This window comes from Mastomys coucha, unplaced genomic scaffold, assembly GCF_008632895.1.
Source record: "Mastomys coucha isolate ucsf_1 unplaced genomic scaffold, UCSF_Mcou_1 pScaffold15, whole genome shotgun sequence".
Lineage (NCBI taxonomy): Eukaryota > Metazoa > Chordata > Mammalia > Rodentia > Muridae > Mastomys > Mastomys coucha.
The window spans coordinates 48513142-48519483 of NW_022196897.1; the positions used below are offsets into that span (position 1 = coordinate 48513142).

At 41.7% G+C, this 6342-nt stretch overlaps 1 protein-coding gene across 5 annotated transcripts in view; it reads left to right on the plus strand.

Moving 5' to 3' along the window:
• Window positions 1–6342, plus strand: part of Tank (TRAF family member associated NFKB activator) — an 83217-nt gene that overhangs the window by 11825 nt on the left and 65050 nt on the right. For 3 of the 5 annotated variants that reach the window (XM_031370388.1, XM_031370390.1, XM_031370391.1), the window contains exon 1: window positions 5218–5338. The exons of the other annotated variants lie outside the window; for them this stretch is intronic. The gene's annotated coding sequence lies outside the window, so the exon portion shown is untranslated. Of the gene's footprint in view, window positions 1–5217; window positions 5339–6342 lie in introns of those variants that run through there. 5 annotated transcript variants of the gene reach the window in all.

Below are 6342 nucleotides of genomic sequence, written 5' to 3' on the forward strand. Positions count from 1 at the left end.
GAGAATTGGGTTCTGATGATGGCAAGTGACCTTGGTTTGTGTTGTTTATTTTCTTACACTTGCCCCTCACCATCTGGTTAACATATTCTTTTTTTTTTTAAAGCTTGTGGTTCCCCATACTACCAACATCAATGCCACGTCACTGCTTACTAATCAGAAGTATATACTAATGAGTGAGGAATAATTGCATTATCATTTAAAAAGATTATTCCTCAAATATCTAAACTCATATTTCTTAAATATGGAGTCATAAATACATTATTGCTTCTTAGAATTTTACAGTGTTGGGGCTGGGGAGGTAGTTCAGTCAGCAAAGTGCTTCACAGGCACAAAGACCCAAGTGTTTGTGTACTTATAATCCCAGCACTGGAGAAGTGGAAATAGGCAAATCCCTGGGTCTCATCAGCCAGAAAGCATATTCTAATCAGTGAGTCAACCCCAGGTCCTAATGAGAAACCATGTCTCAAAAACCAATATGGATGGCCATGCCTGAGGAGCGACACCCGAAGTCAATCTTCAGCCTCCACAGGCATGCATGCATGTGTGTGCAAGCACAAGTTAGAAACACATGCATGCCTGCATATACATACACACAAAAATAATTGTACCAATGTTATCCAGTATAGTTTTTAAAGTTCTCATAAAGCATATATTGTAGGTTGATCGTGTGTTCCCACACCCTTCTATCCTCCCTTTTGCTGGCCTCCCTCTTCCCATTAGCCCCTCTTGTTCCTCTAGATAGTTTCACTTCAACTTTTGTATTTTGATTTTATGTATTTATTTAAAATCTAGGAAATACAAATGAAAGCCAAAACTAAAAAATAAATTCTATTTTCTTTGCACATTCTCTGTCATTGGACACCTTGTTTGGTTCTACACTGTGAAGAGTGCTACAATAAACATTGGCATGCAGATCTCTATGATATGTCAATTTGGAGTTCCTCAGGTAAATACCCAGGAATGATATAGCTGGGTCATTTCAACTTTTAGTTTTTTGAGAAACCTCCATATTGACTTCTGTAGGGATTGAACTAATTTACATTCCTGCCAACAGTGTACAATGGTTACCTTTTGTTCAATTCCTGACAGGAAGCATTTTGGTTTTATTGGTTTTCCTTATAGCTTCCATTCTGACTGGGTTAAAATGGACTGCCAATATAGTTGTAATTTTTATTTCTCTGATGGTTGGTGACATTTAACATTTTTATATGTTTATTGGCCATTTGTATCTCATCTCTTGAGCACTGTCCATTTTATTGGCTGATTTTTGATTGGGTTATTTCCATGTTTAATTTATTGAGTTCTTTATATATTCTAGATATTCATCCACTGTTAAATATAGCTAACAATGATTTTTCTCCCATTCTGTAGGCTCTATCTTCGCCTATTTAACATGAGGTCCCATTTATCAAGAATTGGCCTTATTTTCAGATCAAATAAAGTTCTATTGACAATTCTTGCCTAAGACTAGATCTCTTTTACTTTTTTCTCTAACCATTTTAGAGTTTTAGTTCTGACATTCAAGACTTCCATTCTTGGAGCTAATTTTTTTTTTGTACAGGTGAGAGATATGGATGGATCTAGTTTCATTCTTCTATATATGGATGTCCACAACACTAGATTTTTAATCTTCATTGAATGTCAATGGTGATGAAAGTCATAATCATTGCAGGAAAAAGAAAATATATGTCTCTGTTTTGATTTAAAAATCATCTATTTTAAACAGTTTAGTCAACATTCAGGCCCTTTGCACATGTACAGTCATTTCTCTTCATGAATAAACATCATGGGAATGGAAAATGAAAAAAAAATCTATGTTTAAGAAATGCATATTTTCCTTATTCAAAGTTTGCAGCATATCTATATTTCCAACTGCATATGTATTCAGCCTTGTGTTCTGAATGTGTTATTAATTCTATAATTTCAACAAGAAATTTCCAAAGTAGCTTCAATTGTACTCAAAACCAATGCTGAATGAACAAAATTTTGTTAAAATTTGAAATTTCTACTCTTCCAAAGATATTATTATGAGGCCAGTAGCCTCTCATGGCCTAATTCCAGCACCCAAGAAACAGAAACAAGCAGATGTTTGTGAGTTCAAGGGCAGCCTGGTTGCATAGACATTTCTTGGTCATCTAGACCTGTTTTAAAAGCAACAAATATAAGCATATGCAAAGAAAAGCCACTTGTCACAGGGCCATGCCCTTAAAGAAAACACTTCCTCTCCCAGAAGCCCTCAGTTAAATCAATCAAGACACAATTGCCTGTCAGAACAACCAAAATATAGAACACTGAAAACATTAAATGCTGGCAAGGGCTGGCAGGGACAGGAACTTGCCTTCATTAGTGGCGCTAACACAAGCACTTTGGCAGTTTCCTAACAAAATAAACACACACTAACCATCTCTCAAATTTCTTCCATTTGCCTTAAGGAGTTGATAATTTATTTTCTCCTCATGAAAATTAGGACATTGTTCTTTTTTATTGGATATTTTATTTATTTACATTTCAAATGTTATCTCATTTCCCCATTCCCTCCCCCAGAAGCCCCCTATCCCATACCCCTCCTCCTGCTTCTATGAAGGTGTGCCCCCACCTACGGCACCCATTCCCACCTTGCCTCCCCGCCCTTGAAGTCCCCTACACTGGGGCATTGAGCCTTCACAGGACCAAGTGCCTCTTCCCCTATTGATGCTGGACAAGGCCATCCTCTGCTACATATATGGCTAGAGACATGGGTCGCTCCATGCATACTCCTTGGTTGGTGGTTTAGACCCCGGGAGTTCTGTTTGGTTGATACTGTTGTTCTTCCTATGGGGTTGCAAACTCCTTCAGCTCCTTCAGTCCTTTTTCTAACTCCTCCATTGGGGGCCCTGTGTTCAGTCCAATGGTTGGCTGCATGCATCCAGCTCTGTATATGTCAGGCTCTGGCAGAGCCTATCAGGAAACAGCTATACCAAGCTCCTGTCAGCAAGCACTTGTTGCATCTGCAACAGTGTCTGGGTTTGGTGACTGTGCATGGGATGGATCCCCAGGTAGGGCAGTCTCTGGATGGCTTTTCCTTTAGTCTCTGCTCCACACTTTGTCTCTGTATTTGCTCCCATGAGTATTTTGCTCACCCTTTTTTCTTTCTTTTTTTTTAAGATTTATTTATTGATTTTATGTATATGAGTACACTGTAGCTGTACAAATGGTTGTGAACTGGGAATTGAACTCAGGACCTCTACCAGTTCTGTCCTCATTCGCTCCATTGCTCCGGCCCAAAGATTTATTTATTATTATATGTAAGTACACTGTAGCTATCTTTAGACATACCAGAAGAGGGTATCAGATCTCATTATGGATGGTTGTGAGCCACCATGTGGTTTCTGGTATTTGAACTTAGAACCTTCTGAAGAGTAGTCAGTGCTTTTACCCACTGAGCCATCTTACCAGCCCCTTGTTCCCCTTTCTAAGAAGGACTGAAGCACCCACACTTTGCTCTTCCTTCTTGAACTTCATGCGGTCTGTGAATTATATCTTGAGTATTCCAAGCTTTTGGGCTAATATCCACTTACCAGTGAGTGCATACTATGTGTGTTCTTTTGTGATTGGTTTACCTCACTCAGGATGATATTTTCTAGTTCCATCCATTTGCCTGTGAATTTCATGAAGTCATTGTTTTTAATAGCTGAGTAGTACTCCATTGTGTAAATGTACCACATTTTCTGTATCCATTCCTCTCTTGAAGGGCATCTGGGTTCTTGACATTGTTCTTTCTAGCAGTTTTTTCAACCTCAACACTGAGGAAATTGACACATGTGGAGATGAGGAGCATGCTGGAAATTTCTAGACCTTCCTTTCAATTTTATTTTGAAACCTGCTCTAGTGAAAGCAACACATTTTGTTTTATTTTAATGTAAGCAGTGCTGAATCACATTTAACTTGATGACTTACTGCAAAACAATTTTATTTGATCCAAATGTTATAAATGGGAAGTTCTGCTTGTTACAAATTTTAGTAATATTTTATAATTCTTTAAAAAAATCATAGAATGTGTTTGTTTTATTTTCCTTTAAAAAATATTGCATATGTGTCTGTGTGAGGGTATAGGATCCCCTGAAACTGGAGTTACAGACAGTTGTGAGCTGCCATGTGTGCCCTGGGAATTGAACAGGGATCTTCTGGAAGAGCAATCATGCTTTTAACCTCTGAGCCATCTTTCCAGCCCCACAATGTTCTGATCATATCCTCCTCGACTCCTCCTAGATCCACCTCCTTTCCCAACCTTATGACCTCCCCCACCAAGTGACCACCAAGTTTGTGCTGCCTGTATAAATTCAGACGTAATGTCATCTACTGAAGCATGGGGTCACACCCTATATAAAACTGGCCTCCTCCCCTCATGTCCATCCCCTGCCCTTAGCTCCTCAGGGATAGTGGTGAGCCCCTCCCTTCACTGTGATAGCAGGTTGATTCGTTTGATCTTGCTTAGGTTTTCTTCAAGCAACCACAGCTGATAAAAGTTTTAAAATTATTTTAAATGATGGTTTGAATTTTAAAAATTGCCCCAAATATTCAAGCTCACAGTTGGAACCAGACAAGTGTTTGAATCCTTGAACTAGAGAGAAAGTAGGGCAGCCAGAACCCGACCCTCTTGTTCTAACATGGAAAAGATGTTTTTCTCACTGTGTCCATCTAAAACTTCTCTCTAGGCTATCATTCAAGCATGTCTGGATAGAATAATGAGAAACTTTTAATCCATGGGGAATTTACTAAAAATTGAATTTTATTTAGCAAGTATATCCATTGGAAAGTATTACTAGTGGGAGGAAACACCAAGCTGATGTGTAGGCGTAATATTTCTCAAGTTGTGGACTTTAACTCAATTACATTCGCATAAGGATCTGGTGAAAACTGATTTCCCGGGCCTTCCCCTACCTGCTCTAAATAGGAATTTCACAACATATTAAGTTTTTCTGAATGGTTCTCTAATCTACATATAAGGTAATAGTAGAAGTAGTTACTTACTGTTCGCTCAAAATTCTAGCTAAGACACTGAAATGACCTTTAAACAAATAACCTATGTTTAAGGTTCTCTTGCTGCTCTCTCAGACATCTTTCGGGTACGGCCCCGGGCTGCGGTGGAGCTTGGTGGGGCGGGGCTTTGTGGGCGGGGCTTTCCCGAAGAGGCGGGACGTGGAGCGGGGCTGGCCCCGAGGCTGGAAGGTGAAGCGTTAATGACTCAGAGCGCAGTCTCTGCCCTCTGAACTGGAACGGAAAGCAACTTCCGGTTGCAGTCATTCTGCCGGGCGCCGGCGACCTGTGGCGCGAGAGAGCACAGCGGAAACTCTCAACTGTGAGTAAAAGCCGAGTCAAGGTGTCTGGGTCGGCTGAGCCCGGGGACACCGGACTGGGGTGTGTGAACGGGTGTGGGATGCATGGCACCAACTCTCCTCCGAGAAGCCGAGCTGCGGCCACAGCGAGTTTACAGCGCGATTCTGAGCGAGAGAAAGCGCGGGTTCCTGTCCCCGAGCTGACCCTGTGGGGCTTTCCCGGCCCGCGACCTCGGCTTTGCGACGACCGTCCCCCGCCGGTCGCGGCAGGGGGACTGCCGCTCTCCTCGCTGCTTCCCGGGGCGGGAAATGGGAGCGGGGGATCCCGGAGTCCTCGACTTCGCAGAAGCAGGTCGCCCTGGCGGTTATGCCCTCGAACTTGATGGGCTCTTTCTGTTTAATCCGGGAGTTGCACAATTAATTCCCTTCTCTGCTTTCCTGTGGCGTGTCATCATAGCCTTGTCAATGAGAAGTTGGGTAACTTCCTCCTACGAGTCCCGGAGAGAATGGGTGGCCAAGGCGCAGAGAGCAGAAGTAGCTAGCCACCTTCACTAGTCACCCAGTCGTTAGGTAGAGTCTCCACCGAGGTGTAAACTGACTGGCAATGAGTTATACTCCAAAAACAAACAAACAAAAGAAAAAAAAAAAGCGATGTTTGTCATGAAATCCGAACATGGGGGAAGATGCTGTCTGTACCCCCAGAGGACTTAGGCTCTCTCATGTCAGGCTTCTTGGGTGTCTTTCCTCTCTCAGAAACTTTTGAGAAGTTATCATGAAGAAGAAAAGAGAGAGCGATGTGAAGTTAACACCCCGCCCTTTGTGACTTGGAGTATATACATTTAGCAGAAAAACAAGCACCACCTTCTTGCGAAAAGTCATTTTGTCCCCCTTGAGAGGGGCCCATGAACCCTCAAATGATAGAGAAAAAAATGAAACCACCCGCTAAAGCATTTCCAATCATGTAAGACAAAGCCTTCCACATCTCTTAAAGGCGCATACTCATGTTGTTTTGCTCCCCTATGGAAAT